The sequence below is a fragment of the Schistocerca piceifrons genome, chromosome 7, assembly GCF_021461385.2.
Source record: "Schistocerca piceifrons isolate TAMUIC-IGC-003096 chromosome 7, iqSchPice1.1, whole genome shotgun sequence".
NCBI lineage: Eukaryota > Metazoa > Arthropoda > Insecta > Orthoptera > Acrididae > Schistocerca > Schistocerca piceifrons.
Genome location: NC_060144.1, coordinates 303,088,821 through 303,102,801, shown reverse-complemented (window position 1 = coordinate 303,102,801; position 13,981 = coordinate 303,088,821). Strand labels below are relative to the sequence as shown.

Sequence of the window (13,981 nt, the reverse complement as noted above, 5' to 3'; positions counted from 1 at the left end):
TCCATGAAGATTTAAACCAAGTGTCAATAGATGTGAACGGATGGCGGATAGCAGCAATGGACAGAATAAAGTGAAGGAGGAAACTTGTAGATGCGTGCGGTCCACTGGGCCTGATAACGTAGTAGTAGTAGTAGTAGTAGTAGTACTATTTATGTACATTTTCTTTAGATACATAGATCACCTTATCACTATTTATCATATAAAAATTAGTGTTACTTTTTAGGTAATATATAGAAAAAGGAACTGCCTGTGTGAAACCCAGATCCGATGCAAGAGAGAGTCTGAAGGCACTTATCTGATCAGGTTAAACAAATAAATAAATAAAAAAAATACAGTTAAAAGTCAGCCAGCTTGCATCTTACAAGGAACCCCTTGAGCCCGAGTTCGCAAATTAATTTTTAATAAGGTTCATTTAAAGTGTTGTGTTAACAATTATGATAGGAAAAATATTAGCTGCTAATTACTCACTATGAGTGGTAGGAGGGGAGGGCAACGGGAAATGAGTGAGCGGGAGATTCACAGACCAACCTACTATGGAATGTGTTTATTATTCCAAATCAACATCGTCGACATTCAAGAAATGTTCAAAACAAATCATTAATTTGCACCATGAACACCGAATGAAAATGGCGCTCCACAGTGATCACAAAGTTTCACACCATCAAGATCGAAGACGAACTCGTTTTGAGTTACAAACCGTGCAGGACATTCAGGTAAGTATCTACTCTTAAGAAATGCATATAAAATCATATTGGTGTAACGGGGTGAAGAGAACTGGTAGAATGTGATGGCATGTAACCGAATGTGAAACAGTCCGTCATGGAGCTTATCGTCTAACTGCCTGTCCTTTAAGCAGACAGCGCGATAGTATGTTTTACAGGCACGAAAAAAAACAAACATCCAGATGCTTAATTTGTCTAGTGTGCAATGTCGCACACTTTTCAGGAGGAATAGTTTTCTCTAAAGTTGTGTGATTTTAACACGCAGACCAGGGATCAAGCTGAAGCAAGTTATTTTGACTAGCTATTGGACAGCTATTGACTCATACCAGAGCTGTAATTCTCGTACCCCTATTTTACCACTCTTTCTCGCTGTGACGTAACTATCAGATCACGCACACAAGAAAGAGTCGTAGGAGGCAGAGCACCTCCAACTTCTCATAGCACAATAAATAACATTCCATGCGATTTACCTGCCATATTAACACTTGGCATAATTTATGCAATTGTGGCATTGATGTTAGTTCATCTTGATAAAATTTTCTTCCTTCCTCTGATTTCCAGCGTTGCTTTTATATTCATTCCCTATTCATCTTGGTTGCTGGAGTTGGAAACAAATTCCTTACTGGATAGTGGGATAAGTTTGTTTATGTCATTTACAAATTTTCTGGCCGATTCTGCAGTTTACTGTGCATCGTCGAGTTGACGCTCTGTTTCACGTTTCGTTATCTTACGTCCTTCAATTTTGTTGCACTGTTTGAAGTTATGTAACCATCCACTACATCCCTTGAAATCACTGTAAGCTATGTCGCGAGCAATTTGATGTGCATAAAGTAGTAGCTCATTATCTGCACATCCTGTAAATTGTACCGAGCATCCTAGAAACGCATAAACACGTTTTCGTAACAAGTGCGTCGTGTCCTCCCTTGGATACTACACTCCTGGAAATTGAAATAAGAACACCGTGAGTTCATTGTCCAGGAAGGGGAAACTTTATTGACACATTCCTGGGGTCAGATACATCACATGATCACACTGACAGAACCACAGGCACATAGACACAGGCAACAGAGCATGCACAATGTCGGCACTAGTACAGTGTATATTCACCTTTCGCAGCAATGCAGGCTGCTATTCTCCCATGGAGACGATCGTAGAGATGCTGGATGTAGTCCTGTGGAACGGCTTGCCATGCCATTTCCACCTGGCACCTCAGTTGGACCAGCGTCCGTGCTGGACGTGCAGACCGCGTGAGACGACGCTTCATCCAGTCCCAAACATGCTTACTGGGGGACAGATCCGGAGATCTTGCTGGCCAGGGTAGTTGACTTACACCTTCTAGAGCACGTTGGGTGGCACGGGATACATGCGGACGTGCATTGTCCTGTTGGAACAGCAAGTTCCTTTGCCGGTCTAGGAATGGTAGAACGATGGGTTCGATGATGGTTTGGATGTACAGTGCACTATTCAGTGTCCCCTCGACGATCACCAGTGGTGTACGGCCAGTGTAGGAGATCGCTCCCCACACCATGATGCCGGGTGTTGGCCCTGTGTGCCTCGGTCGTATGCAGTCCTGATTGTGGCGCTCACCTGCACGGCGCCAAACACGCATACGACCATCATTGGCACCAAGGCAGAAGCGACTCTCATCGCTGAAGACGACACGTCTCCATTCGTCCCTCCATTCACGCCTGTCGCGACACCACTGGAGCCGGGCTGCACGATATTGGGGCGTGAGCGGAAGACGGCCTAACGGTGTGCGGGACCGTAACCCAGCTTCATGGAGACGGTTGCGAATGGTCCTCGCCGATACCCCAGGAGCAACAGTGTCCCTAATTTGCTGGGAAGTGGCGGTGCGGTCCCCTACGGCACTGCGTAGGATCCTACGGTCTTGGCGTGCATCCGTGCGTCGTTGCGGTCCGGTCCCAGGTCGACGGGCACGTGCACCTTCCGCCGACCACTGGCGACAACATCGATGTACTCTGGAGACCTCACGCCCCACGTGTTGAGCAATTCGGCGGTACGTCCATCCGGCCTCCCGCATGCCCACTATACGCCCTCGCTCGAAGTCCGTCAACTGCACATACGGTTCACGTCCACGCTGTCGCGGCATGCTACCAGTGTTAAAGACTGCGATGGAGCTCCGTATGCCACGGCAAACTGGCTGACACTGACGGCGGCGGTGCACAAATGCTGCGCAGCTAGCGCCATTCGACGGCCAACACCGCGGTTCCTGGTGTGTCCGCTGTGCCGTGCGTGTGATCATTGCTTGTACAGCCCTCTCGCAGTGTCCGGAGCAAGTATGGTGGGTCTGACACACCGGTGTCAATGTGTTCTTTTTTCCATTTCCAGGAGTGTATTTTTGTGGCACTACACGGTCATGTTGCTTATTTGAAACTTGTCCACAACTTATTTTTTTACTGTGAGTGATCTTACATGTACGTAATTATGTTAAGTTCCTAATCTGTGGACAGCGATTGTTTCACTGGAGACGGGATTTGTGGCTCTCTGTCCGACAAGAATGATGAACTACATGGCTGGGATGACCAGATGCAGACGTACAAAAAATAGAACAAACAGCTTCAAAAAGGAGGATAAAGTTAAAAAAAGGAGGACACTCGGAAAGATACGTTCAAATTTAGTACATGAATTAATTAACAGGCATAACACACATTCATTAGCTTTTACTGGAACTTCTCCGAATATCAAATGTTCTCTAGAAGTGTAGGCTTGCTTAGCAGATAGTTGTAAAAAGATACACAGGAAGGACTATCAGTTCCTTGCTGAGCCGCATTAAGTAAAATGTGAGCTCACATCCCACAACGATTAAATTCTCATTTTTCACAGATGTCTTTCTTCTACTGTATATATTCGTGCCTTCCTTGCGACTTATACCCCGCAAGTTTGTGTTAGCATGATCACCGGTAAATGACACACAGTTATTAGTGATACCCAAAGTGTTGTAGTATTTCTGTAATATAACGTGCTGCAGTTTCAGATGTTTCATTTGGAGTAGATTTTAGCTCAGTTGCTTTTGTTTTTAAACCACCAAGTTTGTAGTCAAAATATTGATAGTCAAAATAGTGATTAAGAATGGAGAACATTTTTATAAGGCTATGGTTACATCCATCGGTAGAGACACCAGAACGAGATATGCCACTCAAAGCATCGATCTTTTTCGATTTCCATCGTGAACTGAATTTGTCTGTGGATAAAATTCAGATGATTTAAAAATTCTATTAGCTTGCATTAGTGGGGCCACACTACAAACGTGTCATCAATATACCGTCCGCCCCCTGTAGCTGAGGGGTCAGCGCGACAGAATTCCGGGTTCGATTCCCGGCTGGGTCGGATATTTTCTCCTCTCAGTCACTGGGTGTTGTGTTATCCTAATCACCATCATTTCATCCCCATCGACGCGCAAGTCGCCGCAGTGGCGTCAAATTGAAAGACTGGTACCCGGAAAACGGTCTACCCGACGGAAGGCACTAGTTACACGACATTTATTTATCAATATACCTCCAAAACACCATGGATTCAAGCTAGCAGATTACAGCGCTTTCTATGTTGTACGATAATGTAGTAGTAGTAGTAGTAGTAGCTTTATTCATCTGTAGATCTCTTTTTACAGGGGTATAGGACATGTCAAAGTATTTACAAATTTAGATCAATTTAAAATAAGCTAATTCGTATTCACATATATTTACAGACTTCTAGTTAGAGACAATCACTAGATTTACTCCTGGTGTACAATGCTTTTTCTACAAATAACTTATTACATAATGTAATGCCACATTGTTTACTCATATCTCACTATCAGACACTGCACACCCTATGCACACATTGTTTCATAACACTTCACACACACACACACACACACACACTGGTGATCTCTGGGCCATTTTCTGTATCACAACTTCCCATTTGCTATCCTGAAAAACTGAGTCAGCATCCCTCCATAATGAGTGAGATGTTGAGCTCAGAAAGAGGAAGAGGTGTTACCATTGTGCCATGCATAGCTTGGGGGTAAGTACTTCTAGAAAGGAAAAAAAAGAAGGGAAAAAACACAAATTGAAGGTGTTATGTGGAATGTTGGATATTTTATAAACATTATTATTATTTGTATAATATTTTTTATCAAACCTCTACTCTGTTTTAGCTAAGTAATCCTTCAGTGTATAAAAGGTATTGCATAACAGTCACTTTTTAGCTGCCTTTTTAAATAAGTGTATTTTTTTAAATTTCTTTAATCTCTTTTGATAATTTATTGTACAATTTTATTCCTTGGTAGAAAATGCTGTTTTGAGTTTTATGTTTATTTTTTCTTGGTAAACGTAATCTTAGTCTGTCTCTTGTTGCATGGTCATGGACAGAGCTGTTTGTGCAGTAATTGCCAATGTTATTTTTGATGTGTCAACTGACTGGTAAACTTATTCACATGGAGCAGTTAAAAGCCCCAGTGTTCTGAACAGATCTTTACAGTAAGCTCGACTAGTATATTTGGTTATTATTCTTATGACTCTTTTCTGTAGTTTGAAAATTGTGTTCGTATTTTGTGCATTTGTTCCCCAAAAAAGAATGCCATAGCCCAAGAATTGAGTGTACATATGAATAATATGTAAGTAAAAGATACTGCATGTTACACACTGTTGATAGAATTCTAAGGGCGTAACATGCTGATGACGTTCTGTTTGCAAGTACCTTTGTGTGTTCACACCACTTCAACTGAGAATCAATATTCATTCCTACGAATTTTGCATTTGTTACACAGTTTATAGAGATGCCATCTACATTTAAATTAACATTGTCATTTTTCCTCTTCAAACTGAAATTCATGGCATTAGTTTTCTTTATGTTCAGTGTCACTTTATTACCTATTGACCAATCATAAACCTCCTTGAGAGTTTGATTAGCTTTCTAAGCAAGGAGTCCTCTTGTTTCCTCAGTGACTATATTATTGCTGTCATCAGCAAAGAGAATTTTTTCACCATGAGTAACACTATTCGGAAAGTTGTTGATGTATATCAGGAACAGTATTGGTCCTAACATGCTACCTTGTGGAACGCCTATATTAATGTATTTTGTTTCTGATAAGTGTTTTACTAAATGTTTAGATCTATTTGAAGTATGTGTTATCTCTACTCTTTGTACCCTATCTGTTAGGTATGATCGAAACCAGTCATTAGCTACCCCTCTTGTTCCTAACACTTCTAATTTATTTAATATAATCTTATGATCGACTGTATCCAACGCCTTAGAAAGATCCAAAAATATGCCTGTGACACACTCATCTTTATCAAGAGCATCGAGGTTAATTTTTGTGAATTCTAATATGGCGGACTCCATATTTTTCCCACTTCAGAAACCAAACTGTGATTCGCTTCAAAGATTGTATTTATTCAGGTAATTCATTAATCTGTCTTTCATAATTACTTCTACTATTTTTGAGAATGCTGACAGCAGGGAAATGGGCTGGTAATTTTCTATGACTTCTGCATTATCTTTCTTAAGCAAAGGTACAACTCTTGTCTGTTTTATCTGCTCTGTAAATGTCCCTGATGTGAAGGATTCATTTATTATATTTGTTGAGGGGCCTTGTATAATCTCTATGCATTGTTTCAGTACACACATTGGTACTTCATCTAAGCCAACTGACTTTTCACTTTTTAGTTTTTGAATTGTTTTACTGACTTCATTCTCTGTGGTTGGAGGTAACATCATTGTATTTAGTGCAACATTATTTACAGGTGTTGTATTTGTTTGGAGGAATTTTTGCTCTAACGTCTCTGCAATACATGAAAAGATGCTAGTTTACATAGTTTTCTAAGTACTGTGGATAATTTATCACTTTATCCCCCTCCCTTAACAGTATGTTATTCTGCGTTTGTTTGCCTCTCCACATTTCCTTTTTTATAACATCCCATGACTTTTTTGCAGCAAGCAGCACCTTCGTATAGATCTTTTTGTATCTATGATAGAAATTTCAGAATTCTGGATCACTGCGTATCTGTTTCATGGAACTGAGGTGTTCAAGTGTTTGGGAGGACTTCTTAATACCTACTGTTACCCATCTGTTTTTGTGGGATGTTGATACAGACATGCATACTTTTGGAAATGCCTTTTCAAAGTTCAATTTAAATAATGTGGAGAATTTAGAGAATTTCATACGCACCTTGGTTTCCTTATACACTTCATCCCAGCTATGTTTTTCTAGTTCCTTTGAAAATCCATTATTTTGATTTCTGATAGTTGTTGTTTGTAGGCTTGTAGTTTAGGGAATGATTCGATGCCTGACTTTACTGTTGTTATTTGACAGAGATGGTCTGACAGTCCGAGATCTTTTACAGCTAAATCACATTTTTCCCTGTCCATATTTATGGCCACATGGTCAATTACTGATGAAGTCATTGTGGTAACCCTTGTTGCACTATTGACCAATAGGGACATGCCAAAACTTTGAAAGATGTTTACAAAGGTGCTGCTGGATTCATTTATGATGTTAGTGTTGATGTTAATGTCCCTACACAGAATTATGTTGACATTTGTACTTGAGAATTTATATAGAACTTCCGTTAACTTATTGCAATAAGTGTCGACGCTGGGAGATCTACACACACACACAAAATGATTAATTTCTTGATGATATCACCCCCTGTTAATTCAATTGCTGATATTTCAAAGTGTTTGCCTTCACTTACGGTACTGAGGTCATGCCTTGATTTGAACTGTGTTCCTTTTGTGATATAAATACATGATCCTCCACCCATTGAAGTAGTTCTGCAGTAAGAGGTTGCCTTTTCATATAGTAATAATACTACATTTTGGATTTCTGTGTCTCTACACCAGTGCTCAGTAATGCAAACCACTGTGCAGTTCAAAGATTGGAGCTCAGTTTCTAATAGTTGTATTTTATTTTTTATTGATTGCATGTTTTGATGGAGGACTGTTAAGTCTGTGAAATGCCACATGTTACTCTTTCCAATGGTTTGTTTTTCTTTGTGACATCTGGTATATGTGATATTTGATTTATTAAAGTCTGTCTTGTGAGTGATCGTTTCAGTATTTTTTAAAGTACTGGAGATACTCTTTAGGAAGGGGAACCTGTTGTCTGGATTTATCCTAAAAAAGACCTACTTTTCCTACCTATGACAACAGGTAACTGACCATATGTGGCCCGAGATCCACCCCCTGTACGTTCATGAATCAGCTGTTCCAATTTTCCCTTCCCAGTCCTGTTTAGGTGTAAGCCATGCCTAGTGAAACCCCATCTGTTGATAGTCCCGACGGACACCAGACAAACATGAGCAAAGTTGGCTGTCCTCAGAGCCAACCCTAACCCCACATTGATTCGCCTCACAGCTCCATGAAGGTGTGGTCGGTCGATCATGACAAAGTGTACGTTGGTGCCATGAGTCAGGGAAGCTATCTTGTCCAGGACACCACCTATGTCATGTGCCCCATCCCTGTCCAAACCGTTTCCCACCCCACCCACTATCACTACATGGTCCTCTTTTGTAAAGTCCTTACGTAAAGGCCCTAGGTCCTCTATCACGTGACTTAGCTCTGCATTTGGCCTGAAGGTACTGGTGGCCTGGTACGCTGGCCCTAAACTTTCCTGTATCTGAGGGCCTGCACCTAGCCCCTGGCTACTACTTAGCAGCAGCAGCACTTTCTCCTTCCTCACACTTTGTACATTCCTAGGCTTCTTGGCCTCGGTTGAAGTGTGCTGCACATTTCTGCTCCTCGTTCTACCTGAGGCTCTTCTCCACTTAACTCTGGCAGTGGTACATACCTGTTTTTGGTATTGATGATAAAACTGTCAGATCGCGTTCTCTTTCTTCCTATCCTCCTACCAGCTGCCAGTTCCCACCATCCTCCTTCCCCATATCTCCCTTGATCCTTATGAGTTCCTTCCTTGCTTCCTCCAACTGTGCCTGAAGGGCACAGATTTTCTTTTCCTGTTCCCCAATCAAAATGTTCCTACTGCTTATTCTGCTGTTCCAGGAAAGAACCTCTTCTGTTTTCCCATCATTCTCCCGACTGCATCCCACCGAGTGAAAATATTTCCTACAAGGTTGGCAACAAATCCCTCTACTCACTACCCTATAAGAGCTCCCACATTTCTCACTCATGGTGAGTTTCAAAAGAATAATTAAGTTTAATGAATGTTTTAAATTTGTCAAGGGTGTGAGATTGGCTGTGTGTAAACAAAAAACGACACAAGGGTCTTATGTGTGGTAGTTGTTTTTTTTTTATTTAGAGATACAATGACAGAAGAATGAATTTGTAATTAACTTGCTTTTAGAGAATTTACGTTATCAGGCGTGTTTGGTCAGGTTTTTAAACGTCTATAAGTCGGAAAATTTAGGCCTAAATCGCTTCTATCTAACTAGTAAAGAGTACGAAATGTGTTAGTTAAATACTATTTAGAAACGTTTAATTACACTTTTATTGCGGCAACAGGCAGTCATAAAACTAGTAGCAGTCTTTTTTAAACTAACTTTGCACTATTAAGAAAACTTGTGTAGAATTTTTTGTGTTTATGTCACGCAAAATTTCGGGTTATGTCGCGATTATCGGGACTTCAGCTAATGAACAAGTTTGTTCAAGAACAAGCGCTGCTGGGACGCTAATATTCAGTTGTGTGACTAGAGCGGACACTACAGCAAGTATATAAAACAGTGAAAATTGAAATTTTACACTATTTCCTCTTAAATAAGTTCTTTTAGCGGACGAAGAAAATGTCTGTGATCTCACTCGGCGGCCATCTTGATATGTCAAAATTTTAACATCGACTTCATCTGTCTGGGACTCAGTAGTGAAACAAGCAACTGAAATTCGGTTGGCGACGAATTTAATTATTTGCGATAGCGACTTTAGCTTGGACAAATCATGGAATCCGGCAATTTCTGTAAATAAATCACAAAGACGTCACAGCTCTCCGTGACACATCGATATCACCGTGTGGATCGACTGCGCGGCAGTAGATTTAATTTCCATGCATATGTTGCACCTTTGGTGCCTTGTGTATCTTTGGCCGCATATGCAGCAGTTCGGTCCTCGGATTTAAAAGGGCGGAGCAAGTGCTGGAGCGTTAGTCACCTCGGATCATTCTGAAAATGGCTTGACGGTATTCAGCCGAAATATTAGAAGAAGAAGCTGAATTGCTGAATTTATGCGGCTGCACGCCCAAAATTTTATACAACAGACTCGACATCTGTTTCAGTATTTCTTTCACTTGTTAAACACGTTCCGTCATGATTGTACTTCTCATGTACATTTTCCGCACAGTCTAATGTGTACGACACCAAACATTCCACTTGCACAAACGGTAATATTACATCTGCCACTTCTTTCTCACTCTGAGGAGGTAGCTTCTTGTTCCATCTGGGTGGTCAGTTGCTCTTAACAGCTGCACGTCAATTTGTTCGGTCACGTCTCCGCAGCCATCGTTCATCCCTGTCTGGAGAGCGCCATTTTGCCATGCACGGTACACTTTAACCGTGACTGCACGTGAACAGTTTACAAGTTTAGCCATTTCGGAAATGATTTCGCCTTTGGCCCGAAAACAGACAATCATGCCCCTTTGTAAAACGTAAACTGCGTTGACAGGCCCTGGTGGACCCAGCAGTACCGACCGGCCGCCGTGTCATCCTTAGCCCACTGGTGTCACCGGATGCAGATATGGAGGGGCACGTGGTCAGCACACCGCTCTTCCGCCCGTATGTCAGTTTCCGAGGCCGGAGCCGCTGCTTCTTAATCAAGTAGACCCTCAGTTTGCCTCACAAGGGCTGAGTGCACTCCGCTTGCCAACAGCGCTCGGCAGACGGTAACCCATCCAAGGGATAGCCCAGCCCGACAGCACTTAACTTTGGTGATCCGACGGGAACCAGAGTTACCACTGCGGCAAGAACGTTGTTCATGTCCATTTGGACGTCATACAGTACTGGCCAATAAGATTGCTACATCACGAGGATGACGTGCTACAGACGCGAAATGTAACCGACAGGAAGAAGATGCTGTGATATGCAAATGATTAGCTTTCCAGAGCATTCACACAATGTTGGCGCCGGTGGCGACACCTGTAACGGGCTGACATGAGGAAAGTTTCCAACCGATTTTTCATACACAAACAGCAGTTGACTGGCGTTGCCTGGTGAAACGTTGTTGTGATGCCTCGTGTAAGGAGGAGAAATGCGTACCATCACGTTTCCGACTTTGATAAATGTCGGATTGTAGCCTATCGCGATTGCGGTTTATCGTATCGCGACATTCCTACTCGCGTTGGTTGAGTATCAATGACTGTTGGCAGAATATGGAATCGGTGGGTTCAGGAGGGTAATACGGAACGCCGTGCTGGATCCCAACGGACTCGTATCACTAGCAGTCGAGATGACTGGCATCTTATCCGCATGGCTGTAACGGATCGTCCAAGCACGTCTCGCTGCCTGAGTCAACAGATGGGGACGTTCGCAAGACAACAACCATCTGCACGAACAGTTCGACGATGTTTGCAGGAGCATGGATATCAGCTCGGGGACCATGGCTGCGGTTACCCTTGACAGTGCAACACAGACAGGGGCGCCTGCGATAGTGTACTCAACGACGAACCTGGGTGCCCGAATGGCAAAACGTCATTTTTTCGGATGAATCCAGGTTCTGTTTACAGCATCATGATGGTCGCATCCGTTTTTGGCCACATCGCGGTGAACGCACATTGGAAGTGTGTATTCATCATCGCCAAACTGGTGTATCACCTGGCGTGATGGTATGGGGTGCCGTTGGTTACACGTCTCGGTCACCTCTTGTTCGCATTGACGGCACTTTGAACAGTGGACGTCACATTTCAGATGTGTTACGACCCGTGGCTGTACCCTTCATTCGATCCCTGCGAAACTCTACTCTTGAGCAGGATAATGCACGAATGCATGTTGCAGGTCCTGAACGGGCCTTTCTGGATACAGAAAATGTTCGACTGCTGCCCTGGCCAGCAGATTCTCCAGATCTCTCATCAATTGAAAACTTCTGGTCAATGGTGGCCGAGCAACTGGCTCGTCACAATACGCCAGTCACTACTCTTCATGAACTGTGGTATCGTGTTGAAGTTGCATGGGCAGCAGTACCTTTACACGCCATCCAAGCTCTGTTGCCCAGGCCATCAAGGCCGTTATTACGGCCAGAGGTGGTTGTTCTGGGTACTGATTTCTCAGGGTCTATGCACCCAAATTGCGTGGAAATGTAATCACATGTCAGTTATAGTACATTTATCCACTGAATACCCGTTTTTCATCTGCATTTCTTCTTGGTGTAGCAGTTTTAATGGCCAGTAGTGTATTATTCGCTCCGTTTCAACATTACAACAATGACTCCACTTTCTTCCGCAATCCCCCTCCCCCCCCCCCCCCCACACACACACACACGTCCGTTTTATTTACCCGCCAATGCTAGTGCTGCAATTTGGCGTCTGCGTGCGGGTATAGCCCGCTGACATCGAGCATAGGCGGTGGTCACAGCAGTGGGACTGGATTTATTCCAAACATTAGCGCTTGCAATGTAGGCTATCGTTCCATCGAAATTGACTTAAGGGATCTGGACAAGGTGGATAACAAACAGTGAAGGGGGAAGGATGGGGAATGAAATCGGCCGTACCCCTATATTCGTCGGGTGGAGAATCGAACTCAGGTCCGGCGAGTTTCGCGACACGGGTGCGCAGTGCACAAGTGGACGGGGTGTGGCCGTAATCGCGGCGAGGTGGCGTGCCCGCGCGGCGTCCTTGGCCCGGGCACCTGTGGCGGCGAACAGAGCGGCCACTGTGTTGCCGCACAGAGGCGCCTTTGTGCGCCGCCGGCCCGTGCGCGCGCATCGCGCCACATCAGCCCAGCCTGTTTGGCGACGGATCGCTGACGCCGCGCTATCGGCCGCGTGCGGGCGACGCGCACGCTGAGGGAGCGGCCGGCGCAGACGTAACGTCGCCTGCATAGCGCCGCCGCTCGAGCAGCAGGTGGTCTCCCGTACAGTCGGCTCACCCGCACCAGTGTGCGGACATTTGCCACGATTTTACCTGCTCCTAAGGGTTGGGTCCCTTGTCTCCCCCTCCTCCTCCTCCTCCTCCTCCTCCTCATCGCTTACTGAGCCTTTCCGCTGCTTTTCTTAACATAGGACCAGAATGTCTATGGATTTTTCGCCACATTTCTAGAGAGAGTTTCGTTGTGGAAACTATTAAATGCATCTCGCATTGAAATCCGCACCAAATTTCGAGCCACAGTAAAACTTCGCCAATCTTGGAGATTTTGATCTCGTCTAAATTATACGTACCTTTTTCGGTGCATCTGCTGCAGCTTTCTGTCGTGTTTTGTGTACCCTGGGGGATCAGTTCCGTCTGATATTAATTTATTTGGTATGAATCTCTTGAGTGTTGTTGATACTATTTCTTAGAACTTAAGCCACATATGGTCTTCACTTACATGGTTTGGAAGGATTGGAGACTGTCTCTTAGAAAGACGTCAACCGAATTTTTAGTCGCTTCTATAAATATATACCGTATATTTCGCGTTTAGTTTCGGTGAATTTCTTTGTTACGAAATTGAGCCTCGCTACGACTGTGTGTTCACTAATCCCTGTACCCGTCGTGATTCTCAGGATTATTTGTGGCTAAGAGGTCAAGTGTGTTTTCGCAACCATTTACAACTTGAATGACATCGTGAACTAATTGTTCGAAATAATTTTATAAAAAGCAATTAGAACAATTACGGAAGTTTTTTCTGTCTACAGTATGGTCTGAAAATGTATTTTTGTCGACAAACGGAAGGTACGATAGACTGAAGTCACTGCCAACTATAATTGTATGAGTAGCGTACCTATTTGCGATGTGACTCGAGTTTTCTTTGAAATGTTCAGCAACTGTTTCATCTGAGACCGGGGGTCGGTAAAAAGTGCCAGTTATTAATTTATTCCGGTTGTCGAATATAACCTCTATCCATACTATGTCACAGGAACTATCTGCTTCAATGTCGCTTGTGAGCTGGAACACACATTACATTATTTTTCCTTAAGTTTTGCTTCTTGTTTCTGTTGTAGTGGAGATCATTACAATTACGGCTGTTCCCTCCAAAACCTAGGATGCTTTCTCTGTGAACCTGTAAATACCAGAGCTAAACAATGCAGAACAACAAGGTACGTTACAAGCATAACATTCTGTATTACTTCATTTTCTTATTTCTAAAATTTTAAAATTGTACGTCGACTTTAGATGACATGTCAAT

The 13,981-nt window shown here is 43.3% G+C and overlaps 1 pseudogene; it reads right to left on the bottom strand.

Annotated features, from left to right (window-relative positions):
• Positions 1-12,582, bottom strand: part of LOC124805644 — a 65,354-nt pseudogene extending 52,772 nt beyond the window's left edge.
• Positions 12,583-13,981: the final 1,399 nt, after the last annotated feature.